Source organism: Cetorhinus maximus, chromosome 1, assembly GCF_964194155.1.
Source record: "Cetorhinus maximus chromosome 1, sCetMax3.hap1.1, whole genome shotgun sequence".
Lineage (NCBI taxonomy): Eukaryota > Metazoa > Chordata > Chondrichthyes > Lamniformes > Cetorhinidae > Cetorhinus > Cetorhinus maximus.
The window spans coordinates 14,294,984-14,310,094 of NC_135879.1; the positions used below are offsets into that span (position 1 = coordinate 14,294,984).

The 15,111-nt window shown below is 43.6% G+C and overlaps 1 protein-coding gene across 9 annotated transcripts in view; it reads right to left on the reverse strand.

The window, feature by feature from the left end:
* The window catches only part of psd3l (pleckstrin and Sec7 domain containing 3, like), a 300,802-nt gene that overhangs the window by 87,038 nt on the left and 198,653 nt on the right, over positions 1–15,111 (reverse strand). The gene's annotated exons all lie outside the window — the stretch shown is intronic.

Genomic DNA, 15,111 nt, shown 5'->3' on the forward strand with positions numbered 1-15,111 from the left:
ACAGGAAGTTTCCATTACAAATGTGACTGAAATTCCATGGGGGTTCAACAGGTCCCCTGCTCAGAATTCCAGAGTTGGAACGCCTAGAAAAATGACGGGGGTTTGCCAGTCTGCTAGTGTTGTAGGATGTTAAATTCTGTTTGGCAGGTTTTAAACCTTCATAGTCTTAAGTAGGTTAACTGTATGCATTTATTAATTACAAGAACTATGTACATATATAGTAAAGGATTCAAGCTCGGAGCTGTCTCCATGCTTGCTTGTACACACGACTCTGCCCAACACTAGCCTGACCCCTAGGTGTGGGTCATGTGTTCTTTTACATCGCTTTGTGGGCGGTACTGTACTCAGTCCCACATTAACTCTATATGTGCCAGACCCTTATATACACTTACCATTTAGGGCTGATGTGAGGAGAAATCTTTTCACTCAGAAGGTTGCGAATTTTTGGAATTCTCTACCCTCGAGGGCTGTGGATACTCAGTTGTTGAGTATGTTAACGGCTGAGAACGATAGATATTTGTATTCTAAGGGAATTGGTAGCTTGAGGGGGGGTTGGTGATCAGGTGAAAAGTGAAGTTGAGGTTGGAGATCAGCTATGATATTACTGAATGCCAGAGCAGGCTGAAAGGGCCAGATACCTTATTCCAACTCCTATTTCTTAAGTTCTGAATCTTCACTGTGCAGGAGGCCATTTGTCTCATCGAGTCTGCACTAGCTCCCTGAAAGAACATTCTACGTAGTCCCACTCCCCTGCCTCATCCCCATAACATCACACATTCTTTCTTTTCGGGTAGCAATCCAATTCCCTTTTGAATACCTCGATCGAATTTGCCTCCACCACCCTTTCAGGAAGTTCGTCCCAGACTCCAACCACCCTTTGGGTGGAAAAAAAAAATCCTCATCATTTTTACTCCCTTTGCCACTTATTTTGAATCTGTGTCTTCTAGTTCTTGATGTACTTTTGAGTGGGAACAGTTTCTCACTATTTACCCCTCAGGGTCTTGAATACCTCTATCAAGACTCCTCTCAACCTTCTTTTCTCCAAGGAAAACATTCCCAACCTCTCCAACCCATCCTCATAGCTACAGTTCTTCATCTTATCAGAGTTCTTACTAGAATTACAACCACAACGCTGCATCCCCAGAAATCTATTGTTGAAAAAAACGTGCTGCAAAAATGGCAAAAGTAGGGACTTTCAGATCGGAAATGCATGCCGAGGTAAAATGTTATTTTGAAAATGGGAAATATACTCACGCATCCCCACTAACATAGAATAAATTGATAGCAATATTTCAGAACCAGTCACTTATGAATCAAATATGATTCAGATTCTGAGATTTGCTGCTCGTGCATTTTAGCTCCATGTTTAACAGCAAAGAAGGTGATGGGAATATCACAAACTGCCCTTCCCAAGCAAGTGGCTGTAGCAGCCTAAAAACTCAGCCAGCTGTTTGACAGAGAATCAGATACACTGACCGCCCCTGACCTTAACCAAGGTTGTTACTCTATCAATCAGCAGGATAATGACCGCTGGGGCTCACTGCTCTGAAAGTGGTGGATTTAATGGTCATTTTTAGCTATGGCTTAAACCTCCTGCCACAGAAGTGGGATGTGAGCATTTTGCTGCACTAGGTAACCTCTCGCCTCTACCACATATCTAAGGTGCATTAGGTGTAATACGTAAGCAATTTAGACCAGCAATTCCTGATTTACTCGGTTAAATCATAACCATACAATTATGGAGGTTTTGCCCATTCCTACTCCCCCTATCTTGAAAGTACTCTCAGCAATGGAGCAATCGCACCTTAAAAGGACTCACGGAAAGCCTCAAAAGCAGATTCTGCCAAAGCTGCTTTATAACAAATTGTGAGGAGGTGGATGAAAGTGGCATCTGATTTTAAACCTTCTCCTCTTGGCCACTGCTTGATACTTCCACTCTTGAAGACCTGGAGAGATATTGCGTCACAGCACCTTGGCTTAAAGGAAAGAGACCACCTCAATGTTTTGCATGCTTAATTCAAACTGCATGATTCCAGGATTGAGAGAAAGCGATTGCTCTTGGTCTGTTAAACAGAGGTGCGCTTTCTACAAGCCTTGCTGTTTTGAAAAGAAGGTTGTGAATTTTAAACAGATTCTCTTCCACGCAGTTGAATAATACATGATGCTTCATTCTGTCAGTGATAGCCATACAAGCACCTGAAGTCAGCCTGCTTCAACACTCCACCCTGCTCTCATGCCCACATGTCCGTCCTTGGCCTGCTGCAATGTTCCAGTGAAGCTCAACGCAAACTAGAGGAACAGCACCTCATCTCTCGACTAGGGACTTTACAGCCTTCCGGACTGAATATTGAGCTCAACAACTTCAGATCATGAACTCTCTCCTCCAACCCCACCCTCTTTCCGATCCCCCTTTTTCCAATAACTTATAATTTTTTTTTTAAATGTTATTTTAATTTTTTTTTGTTTTTAAATATATTGTTCTTTTTCCACCTATTTCCATTATTTTTAAATGCATTTCCATCCATTGTTTTATCTCTACCTTTTAGCCTATTTCGATCCCTTCCCCCCCACCCCATCCCCACTAGGGCTATCTGTCACTTGCTCATCCTGCTTTCTACCCTTAATGTCACCTTTAGCACATTCTTAACTGCCTAGTGTATACTGGCCAATGTTTATCCCACAATTAACACCACTAAAAAGACAGATTATCTAGTCATTACCACATTAGTGATTGTGGGAGCTTGCTGTGTAAATTGGTTGCTGTGTTTCCTACATTACAATAGTGAATACACATAAAAAGTACATCATTGGCTGTAACGTGCTCTGGGATGTCCGGAGGTTCTGAAAGGTGCTATATTAATGCAAATCTTTCTTCCTTTTATGCTTCTGTCACTGCGACAAACGCTTGCATTCTATAACACTCTAACTGATCACAGACTAATACAGAGCAAAGCACATGTCTGTTGGATTCATTTCGATAAACTTGGAGGGAACAGCACATTGATTAAAGTTCACTTTACTTCCCCCCACCCCATATGACATTTTAAATAGTTTTATTGAATTGTAGGTAGCTCAAATAGCACTTTAATTATCAGGTGCTCTGGGGCTGATGTTCCAATGTAACCATATAAACCTTTAATCACGGCTACAAACTGACAGCAAATTAAAGCACAAGAAAGTGTGCCATCAACATTATAGTTTAATTTGACCTTTAAGCTCTTAAACCGAAAAATACTTTTACCCAATGGCTAAGCATCCTGTCAACTGGCAGCCAACTCAATGTCCTTGACTGAAGATTAAGAAGCCACTTCATTCTTGTTAGTTTGCAATTTTCCTTTAATGTCAAGTGAGCAATTGCATTCAATGAGTTTTTATTGCTTTTCCCCCTAAACACTATAAATTGTACCTGTTCAAAGGGCGAGAGAAGAGAGACGATGAGTAATTAAATCCCCCGCCAATAGTAATAAGCAAATGAAATTACAACGTTAAAAAAAATTACATTTAGTTTCCTGTTAACATATGTTGGACATTTTAAAGGAGATTTAGCCTTAATGGGGAATTATTTTGACCCCACTCTTAAAGAAGCAACTGGCTCCTTGCAACCCCAGATATTCCAATTTCTGACCTAGCTGTTCAGAATGCGTTACAGGACCTGGTCTTCCAAGAAGGCTGGGCAGTACCGGAAAAAAACTTGGTGCCTTCTTGATTGTGTTGGTTCTGAGAAGCTCAAAGCCCAGAAACTCTAAAACATTTTTCTCTTAATCCTGAACTCGATGGACTTCTAACCCTACTGGGTAATGGAAACAGCAGCTGAAGAATTAAACTGGTCGGAGTCTAATATTTAGAACTCCGGACAGGTCTCTTGAAGGTTTTGCGTGTTCCAGCCCATCAACAGAAAAAAAACTCCAAACTTCAAAGTCACTACCTTTCATGCTTCCTTGGTCATGTGTTAAATTGAACCACAGCGAATGTAGGTTTCTTTAAGGCTCCTATAATCAGAGCAGCTCAAATTACTTCTGCTAATTATCCCTCAGCAACCATCTAAATATTAGACATTCAAGCAATGATTCCTTTATTTCTAAAAGTTACCAACCAAAGTGGGAGACAATCAAGGGTCTCAAGCAATTCGTGAATTGCAAAGAATATCCTCTTCTTGGGAAGATAGGAAGGAAGGATATGTTGGAGCGGAGCAAAGATTTACTTAATTGAATGATACTTGGATTCCCAAAGGTTAAATCGCGCGGACAGATTACAGACACACGGATTGTATCCCCTAGGAGTTAGAAGAATAAAGGCGATTTGATCAAAGTTTTCATGATGTTAAGGGAAGTTGATAGGATAGATAGAAAGAAACTATTACTACCAGTTGAGAAGGCTAAGGCTGGAGGCCGTGGTCTAAAAATCAGAGCCTGACCTTTCATGAGTGAAATTAGGGAAAACCTCCACCCACAAAGGGTGGTAGAAGTTTGGAACTCTCTTCTGCAAAATGTAATTGATGCAAAGTCAGTTGTTAATTTCATATCCGAGATTGATAGATTTCTGTTAACCAAAAAGTTAATAAGGGATACGAAGCCAAAGGCAGGTATATGAAGTTAGGTCACAGATCAGCCGTGATCTCATTAAATGGCGGAACAGGCTCAAGAGTGTAAATAATCTACTCTTGCTCCTAAAGATTTCAGGAGCTAAAATAGGGGAGAATGTCAGGAATGCAAATCTCTGGATTTTACAGATCCCTCTAAATGCTGGCTTTTCAGTTCTAGCCCTACCCACAGCCCTGAAGCAAAACTCTGCTCTACACCCCTTGGTGCTTCCAATATTGGCCAAGCCAACTCTCTGGAAAGAATCTCTCAAATAAAAGTTACAACGCAATTTTGTTTTTACGAAGGGATGATGGTGCACCATCCAACTGGTGAAGTGAAAGTCAGACATCACAAATAGATAATGATAATTCTGAAAAGTAGACAGTTGCAAATAAAAGGAGCATGATGCACATGTTGCAATGCACTGGTGCTGCAACCCATCACAGTGAGTTAAGGCCAGGGGTGGGGATCGTGGATTTTATGGAGCCCGAAAGAGCGGGAAATGTAGCGTGCAGGGTGACTTAATTAGGCGGCATGCAAAATCCTGATTTCCTGACTAAGGATTGAGATGCTGGGGTAAAGTTGGTGGCATGTTTGCAGTGTGGCAAGCCTCATGCCATCCTATGGCGGGTTCATACAAGTAATACATTTGCATGCTATGAATATTAGTGTAAAACCTTTTTTTAAATTATATCCTACCCCCAAGATAAAGTCAGCAGTGCACGAGAATCTCGTGGTAGCTGGTTCACATTTGTTTAAAGGTGGCATTCACCAGTTGTGTCCGAGCTCAGCGGTTTTCCTCATTGAAGTCTACGGCATAAGGGAGGGGAGAAGGAGGACGGCAGCTTCGTGGAGGCTCAGGAACGGTGAGGGTGAGTCAGTGGTGAGCGGGGTTGTTGAGTGGGATTGGGAGCATGGAGGAATGGAAGAGGGATCAGGGAAGGGCAGAGGATGGGATCGGGGGTATGGAGGAGTGGAGTGGGAATGGCCTGGCATGCTGGGTGTGGGGGGCATGATAGGGTTGGTCGGAGGAGTCAGTCAAGGTAAGAAAATGAGGGGCCTGAAGGACAGTGTGTGTACAGTCCAAATGGGTGTCCATCTCAGGGTGTTAACTGGCAGAGTTTTTGTAAGGTTTTGAGCTCACCCACATTTCAATTGTCCCTGCAGGGAGCGCTCTCAGCAATGTCCTTTACAACCCATCAGAGGGAGGACCAACTGAGTCGTCAAGTTCAGCCATGTCCCACAGAGTGGTGAGTACAGTACTTGATACAAACATGAACATTCAATAAAGAGTGAACAAAAAACACAACACTGTTTCTTTCACAATAAAGGAAATGTCCCGAGCTTCCCGGTAACAATCAATGCATGCCAACCATGAGGCATGCCAGTACATTTAGAAACATAGGACTTAGGAGCAGGAGTAGGCCAATCGGCCCTTTGAGCCTGCTCCGCCATTTAATAAGATCATGGCTGATCTGATTATGGCCTCAACTCCACATTCCTGTCCACTCCCATAACTCTTGACTCCCTTGCCTATCAAGAATCTGTCTAACTCAGCCTCGAATAAATTCAATGACCCAGCCTCCACTGATTTCTGGGCAAGAGAGTTCCACAGACGATAAACACTCTGAAAAAAATTCTCCTCTCATCTCCAGCTTAAATGGGAGGCCTCTTATTTTAAACCGTGTCCCCTAGTTCTAATCTCCTCCATCAGAGGAAACATATCCTCCCCCTATCCATCCTATCAAGTTCCCTCAGGATATTATATGTTTCAATAAAATCAACCCTCATTCTTCTAAACTCCAGTGGGTATAGGCCCAATCTGTTCAACCTTTCTTCATAGGCTAAACCCTTCATCCCAGGAATGAGTCGAGTGAACGTTCTCTGAACGTTTCTAATACAATTATATCCTTATTCAAATAAGGAGACCAAAACTGTACACGGTACTCCAGATGTGGCTGTTCCCCAGGCTGCTAAACAAAGCCAGGGAGGAAATTGCGGAGGGTCTGCCCATCATTTCCCATTCCTCACTGGATAAAGGTGAAGTGCCGGAGGACTGGATGTCTGCTAACGCTGTACCTTTGTTTAAAAAGGGAACGAGAGATAGATCGAATAACTACAAACCAGTCAGTCTGACCTCAATGGTGGGCAAATTATCCTGTCCTTCAGAGTTGATTCCAATGAAGTGTCACTTAGAAAGGCATGGATTAATCAAGGATAGTCAGCATGGATTTGTTAAGGGAAGGTCATGTCTGACTAATTTGATTGATTGTTTTGAGGAAGTAACAAGGAGGATTGCTAAGGGTAGACCTACATGCATTTTAGCAAGGCTTTTGACAAGGATCCGCATGGTAGACTGGTTAAAAAATATAAGCCCATGGAGTCCAGGGGAATGTAGCAAGCTGGGTACAAAATTGGCTCAGTGGCAGGAAACAAAGGGTAATTGTTGACAGATGTTTTTGTGATAGGTAGGCCAGTAAGGGTCCACAGGGCTCAGTGCTAGGTCCCATGCTTTTTGTGGTATACATCAATGATTTGGACTTAATGTAGGGGGAATGATCAATAAATTTATAGAAGAAACAAAAATTGGCCACACGTTAGACAACGAAGAGAATCACTGTAGACTGCAGGAAGATATCAATGGACTCATCAGGTGGACAGGAGAGTGGCAAATGGAGTTCAACACAGAGAAGTGTGAGCTGATGCTTTTGGGGATGTTAAACAGGGCAAAGGATTACACAATAATGGGAGGATACTGAGAGGTGTACAGGAAGTGAGGGACCCTGGAGTGTATGTCCACAGATTCCTGAAGGTAGCAGGACAGGTTGATAAGTTGGCTTAGAAGGCTTATGGAATCCTTTCATTTATTAGCCAAAGCATAGAATATAAGAGTAGGGAGGTTATGCTGGAGCTATATAAAACATTAGTTAGGCCACAACTTGAGTCCTGTGTGCAGTTCTGGTCACCTCATTACTGAAAGGATGTAATCGCATTAGAGAGGGTACAGGGCAGATTTACGAGGATGTTGTCAGGACTGGAAAGTTGCAGCTATGAGGAAAGATTGGATAGGCTGGGGTTGTTCTCCTTAGAACAGAGGAGGCTGAGGGGAGGATTGATTGAGGTGTACAAAATTGTGAGGGACCTGGATAGAGTGGATGGGAAGGGCCTATTTACTCAATCAGAGGGGTCAGTAACTAAGGGGCATAGATTTAAAGTGATAGGTAGAAAGATTGCAGGGGAAATGAGGAATAAGTTTTTCATCCAGAGGGTTATGGGGGTCTGGAACTCACTGCCTGTAAGGGCAGTAGAGGCAGAAACCCTCAGCTCATTTAAAAGGTGTCTGGATATGCACCTCTAGTGCCATAACCTACAGGCTACGGACCAAATGCTGAAAAGTGGGATTAGACTGGCTGGTTTGTTTTTGAGCCGGCAGAGACAGGATGGGCCAAGTGGCCTCTTTCTGTGCCATAAACTTTCTATGATTCTATCTAGTCTCACCAAGGTCCTGTAGGGCTGCAGTAAAACGTCTTTACTTATATTTTTTATTCATTCACGGGATTCCCTTTGCAATAACTGCCAACATCCTAACTGTCTTCCTAATCACTGGCCATACCTGCACACGATCATTTAGTGAATCACGTACCAGGACATGCATATCCTTCTGTACCACTGAGTTCTGCAGTCTCTCACCATTTAAATACTGCTTTTCTATTCTTCCTGCCAAAGTGGACAAGTTCACATGTGCCCACATTATACGCCATCTGTCAAATCTTTGCCCACGCTTTTTTTTATTCACTCATGGGATATGGGTGTCGCTGGCTAGGCCAGCATTTACTGCCCATCCCTAATTGCCCTTGAGAAAGTGCTCGTGAGTTGTCTTCTTGAACCGCTGCAGTCCATCTGCTATAAGTACACCCACAGTGCTGTTAGGGAGGGAGTTCCAGGGTTTTGACCCATCGACAGTGAAGGAACGGCAGTTTATTTCCAATTCAGGTTGGTATGTGGCTTGGAGGGGAACTTCCAGATGGTGGTGTTCCCATGCATCTGTTGCCCTTGTCCTTCTAGATTGTAGCAGTCATGGGTTTGGAAGGTGCTGTCTAAGGAGCTTTGGTGAGTTTCTGCAGTGCATCTTGTAGATGGTACACACTGCTGCCACTGTGTGCCAGTGGTGGAGGGAGTGAATGTTTGTGGATGTGGTGCCAATCAAGTGGGCTGCTTTGTCCTGGATGGTGTCGAGCTTCTTGAGTGTTGTTGGAGCTGCACTCATCTAAGCAAGTGGAGATGATTCCATCACTCTCCTGACTTGTGCCTTGTAGATGGTGGACAGGCTTTGGGGAGTCAGGAGATGAGTTACTTGCCGCAGGATTCCTAGTCTTCGACCTGCTCTTGTAGCCACAGTATTTATATGGCTGGTCCAGTTCAGTTTCTGGTCAATGGTAACCCCCAGGATGTTGATAGCGGGGAATTCAGTGATGGTAATGCCATGGAATGTCAAGGGACGATGGATAGATTCTGTCTTGTTGGAGATGGTCATTGACTGGCACTTGTGTGGCATGAATGTTACTTGCCACTTGTCAGCCCAAGCCCAGATATTGTCCTGGTCTTGCTGCATTTGGACATGGACTGCTTCAGTATCTGAGGAGTCACGAATGGTGCAGAACATTGTGCAATCATCAGCAAACATCCCTACTTCTGACCTTATGATGGAAGGAAGGTCATTGATGAAGCAGCTAAAGATGGTTGGGCCTAGGACACTACACTAAGGAACTTCTGCAGTGATGTCCTAGAGCTGAGCTGATTGACCTCCAACAACCACAGCCATCTTCCTTTGTGCTAGGTATGACTCCAACCAGTGTAGAGTTTTTCCATGATTTCCATTGGCTCAAGTTTTGCTAGGGCTCCTTGATGCCACACTCAGTCAAATGCAGTCTATATGTCAATGGCAGTCACTCTCCCCTCACCTCTGGAGTTCAGCTCTTTTGTCCATGTTTGAACCAAGGCTGTAACGAGGTCAGGAGCTGAGTAACCTTGGTGGAGCCCAAACTGAGCGTCAGTGAGCAGGTTATTGCAAAGCAAATGCTGCTTGATAGCACTGCTGATGACTCCTTCCATCACTTTACTGATGATCGAGAGTAGACTGATGGGGCGTTAAGTGGCTGGGTTGGATTTGTCCTGCATTGTGTGTACTGGACATACCTGGGCAATTTTCCTCATTGCGGGTAGACGCCAGTGTTGTAGCTGCACTAGAGCAGCTTGGCTAGGGGCATGGCAAGCTCTGAAGCACAACCTTCAGTACCATTAACCTACCTATGTCCCTTTGTAGACGCTTTACATCCTTTGCACAATTTACTTTCCTACCTATCTTGATACGGCAACTTATCAAATGCCTTTTAGAAATCCAAGTACACCACATCTACAGGCTCCCCTTTATCCACCTTGCTTGTTAATTCCTCAAAGAACTGTACTAAATTAGTTAAACATGATTTTCCTTTCACAAAACCATGTTGACTCTGCCTGATTGCATTATGATTTTCTAAGTATCCTGCAAAAGTCACCTTAATAATGGATTCCAGCTAACTGGCCGAGAGTTTCTTATTTTCTATCTCCTTCCTTTCTTGAATAAAGATGTTACATTTACTATTTCCCACTCTGTTTCCTTCCAGAATCGAAGGAAATTTGTAAGGTTACTACCGATGCATTTACTCTGCAGTCACTACTTTTAAGATCCTAGGATGCAGACCACTAGGTCCTGGGGACTAGTCAGCCTTTCATTCTAATAGTTTTCCCAATACCTTTTTCCTGGTGATGGTGATTGTTTCAAGTTCTTCCCTCCATTTCGCTTCTTGATTTTCATGTATTTTTAGGAAGTTTACTAAGTCTTCTACAGTGAAGACAGACACAAAATAACAGTTCGACACATCTGCCATTTTCTTGCTTCCCATTATTAATGCCACAGTCATAAGGGACCAACACAGACTTTAGTTACTCTTTTCTTTTTAAATACTTCTAGAAACTCTGTTTTTATATTTCTAGCTAGCTTTCTCTCATACTCTAATTCCACCCTCTATTTGTCCAATCTTCACTGAATTGTACAGCGTTTCTTTCAATTTGATACCATCTTGAACTTCCTTATTTAGCCATGGATGATGCATCCTTCTCAAAGAGTCTACCACTGTTTCTCCACTGTCCTACCCTTTAACTTTGTTTCCCAGTTCACTTTAGCCAACTCTGCCTTCATCCCCTTATTTTACCTTTCTTCTTCTTCAGCTCTCTGCCCAAAGGCAGATCCAAACCACAGCTCCACCACTTCCATTATGGATAGGGCAAAGAAGCAGTCCCAAATCCACACCAGATTATTACCTTTGAGGTTCTGCTTCTTAATTTGGTACCTAGCTTCTCATACTGACTATGCAGAATTTCCTCCCTTGTTCTACCAATGTCATTAGTACCTACTTGGATCACGACAACTGGATCCTCCCCCTTCCACTACAAATTCCGCTCCAGCCCTGAGCAGATGTCCCGAACTTTGGCACCAGGCAGACAACACAGCCTTGGGCTCTCGCTCTTTGCTGCAGTGAACAGTGTCAATCCCCCTCACTATACTTTCCCCTACATTCCTATTTGCTCCCCCCGCTTGAACGGCTTCCTGTACTATGGTGCCATGGCCATCCTGCTCATCCATCTTGCAGACCTCGCTATCGTCCACGCAAGTTGTGAGCACCTCAAACCTGTTTGACAACTGGTCTGAGGCTTCTCCACTACTGCTTGCTTGGTCCCTTTACCTGCCTCACTCATGGTCACATCCTCCTGTCCCTCACTGCGGATCAAAACAGACAACCCTATTCTAAGAGGCGTGACCACCTTCTGGAATCAAGTGTCCATATATTTCTCCCCCTCCCTTATGTTGCGTAATGTCTGTAGTTCGGCTTCCAGATCAATAATCCTGATCTGGAATTCCTCTAGGTGCTTACACTTTCTGCAGGCATGTTTTTCATGGATTGCCTTGGAGTCAAAAAATTCCCACATTCCACAGCTGCAACATAACACCTGTCCGGCCACGTTTACACTTCTTGGTGTTAAATTTTCTCTGATAATGCTCTTGTGAAGTAGTTTGGGATGTTTTACAACATTAAAGGTGCTACAGAAATGCAAGCATTATTGTTGTTCCCTCAGGTGGGGACTGGCTAAGTGGACAACATGGTCTTTCATGACCTCGTACTTTCAGATCTTCTTGCACTTGTGGCTCCCAAAAATGCACGCTCTTGATCTTGATCGTGCCACCAGGTGAACACATTCGAAGCACCTGCCTTTTCTCTGAGAAAATAAGATGAGATTCATCACAATAGGGCTGGTGTTCAGCTCTACAGGGAAGGGCATTCATGCTGACTCAAACACACACTCCAATGGGCTTCAAAAATAATCAAAGGCTTTAGAGGAGGGGGTCTTCAAAAAGAACTGAAGGTCCAGGTTTTAAGCTTTGATTACATGGATTTCACGGGTTGCTTTGGATTCAGCGCATGAGCCTTGCCTGTAGACTTAGATTAATCTTCACAAATTAACTTGCAAAGAACATCAAAGGTAATGATGCATATATGTACCAAGCGGAAGCTATCCAAATGAGTTAGAAGGGCAGATTGCAGTCCAGCTGTCATTTGTCTTCATTGTATTTAATGGCATGAGGAACTGGCAGGGGCAAGACAAGAGTCTGTGACCAACAAGTGCTTGACATCCCAGCTTAAGAATGAACAGCTGCGAACTTTGCAACTGATATTAGATTTACTCATAAACTGATATTCAGCAAAACTCAGTCCAACTTTCCTTGTGGACAGTGTGAGACTGATCTTAAACTGTAGCAAAAATATATTCCTTTGCAAATTTATCTGAAGCTGTTTGCCAAGAAACTGCCTCAATTATTCTACAGTGCACCGGCAAGAAAATGGGCATGTTGATCATCACACGTCTGCTTGCTTCCTCCCACGCTGATGTTTACATTAGCGTGGTTTTTAGACTGGAAGAGGAATATAAAATATATTGCATCAAAACGGTTACGTTCTCACAAGGCCAGAGGCTAGGAATCCTGCGGTGAGTAACTCACCTCCTGACTCCCTAAAGCCTGTCCACCATCTAAAAGGCACAAGTCAGGAGTGTGATGGAATACTCCCCACTTGCCTGGATGAGTGCAGCTCCAACGACACTTAAGAAGCTTGATACTGTCCAGGACAAAGCAGCCCCGCTTGATTGGCACCACATCCACAAACATTCACTCCGTCCACCACCGACACACAGTGGCAGCAGTGTGAGTACCATCTACAAGATGCACTGCAGGAATTCACCAAGGCTCCTTAGACAGCACCTTCCAAACCCACGAGCACTACCATCTAGAAGGTCAAGGGCAGCAGATAGATGGGAACACCACCACCTGGAAGTTCCACTCCAAGTCAATCACCAGCCTGACTTGGAAATATATCGTCATTTCTTCACTGTTGATGGGTCAAAACCTTCAAACTCCTTCTCCAACAGCACTGTGGGTGTACCTACACCACATGGACTGCAGCAGTTCAAGAAGGCAGCTCACCACCACCTTCTCAAGGGCAACAAGGGATGGGCGTAGCCAGCCTGAATGAATAAAAAAAAAAATAACTAGCACTACAATGTCACCTTACAATTCAAACGTAATTGAAATTTCACTGATCAGCATGAGAGCAGACAAGTGTAGAAGCGGTTGCAACCATTGAGGCAATGCTGCCCCACATTTTGTAGCTTGTGGAATTAAGCAGCTCCATCAATCTAACAGTTCCTCCCAGCAGGCTGAGTATTGAGACCAAGGCGGATTCAGTCCGATTCAATGTCTGACAGGTTCGATCAAATAAAATTCAGAAGAAATCTCTTCATCCAAAGAGTGGCGAGATTATGGAACTCGTTATCTCAGGGAGTGGTTGAGGTGAATAGTATAGAGGCATTTAAGGGGAAGCTGGATAAGCATATGAGGGAGAAGGGAATCGAGGTTCTACTGGTTGAGTAGGTGAGGACGGGTAGTGGGGGAGCTCAAGTGCTGCATAAACACCAGCATGGACTGGTTGGGCTGAAGGGCCTGTTTCTGTTCTGTATATTCTATGTAACTCAGTGTATAATATTACAATAAAACGAACACCAGTTATGGGTGAATTTGCTAATGATGATTTACTATGTGGAAAAAACTGCAAGGCTCTTGCCACTGGTCATCATTCCATGTGTGTGTCAGCATTCGAAACGACTATAATAAAAGAATATCTGTAAGGATGGGACTGTGCAGTACAGCAATCGCAGCACGGCCTTCTAAAATTTCTGCTGTGTGGCCCAAACTAACAGGATCAAATTGTCCTTCTATAGCTGCAGTGAAATTATATCTTCACGTCTCAATGTGCAAACATCGTACGTAGATACGAGTTCAAAGCATGAAAACAGCCCACAACCAGACAGCAACTCACAGTTTGTTACAGAAACTGCAGTGGTAGCTGGTGCAGAGAATGGAAATGCCACAATGCGTGCAGTGCAGAGGGTTATACTTGTTAGTGGGGACAAAGCACAATGGAGGGAGCAGAGTTGGGGACCAGTTGCTATGGGCTTCTGAGCATATTCACAGTGCAATGAGCGCAGAATAAGATTTTGGCTCCTCAGCATCGACATTACTCACCTTGTAAAGCACAGGAGTTTCACAAGATGAATATGGTTCCTGTGCTTAGCTCTTATTGCCTTATGGAAACTCAAAGCTGCCAAGTATCATATGAAAAGGCTCATTGGGCCTGGGTCTCATTATGCTGTTTCCAGCATCTCTGTCATAGCCAAAAAAGAAAGCTATTAGCTGCTAGAACCCCCAGAACAAATTTTGATATCTAATAGACTTTTTACACTTAATTGAACTTGGGTCTGACAACAATAGTCAAATGTAAATGATTCTCAAAGCTCCTGAGTGCAGAAGTAGTCAAGAGCTGCCAACTCCAGCTCACATGCACTCTCTCTCCATTTCCTGCCTTTGACGCAAAGTTCAGCTCAATGTATTTCTGCAGCTCTACAATCAGTCTCGTACTCATGGTATCCTCCTGCTCCTCAGTAAACACACTGACGTCTCATATAGATCAGATTGAAAGGGAAGCCAGAGGGTTCTTCATAATAGAGACACATGCACTCAGGGTGCTAATGTTTCTATAGTCACAGGCGGGCTGCAACATCCTTAAATGAAGCCGTACGTCAGGTCCCAGAGTGTTCAATCATCTCTGACTTGTACATATTCAATAATATTCAGTCCCATTCTTGACCAATTATTCACCCTGCTCCTTTTTAACTGGCATGTCATTAATTCCTTTAACTGAGAGTGTGCCTCACACATATCTGTTACTCTGGGGGGAAGGGGAATTTATTCTTTCTCACAATCCCACTTCACTTGAAACTTGTTAACTTTGAAGCTGTGCCTCTTGTTGGGCTCTCACAATCCAAGTTAAATAACATGCTAAACACCTTCAATTGTCTAAAGATTTGGATTATGCCCCCTTGT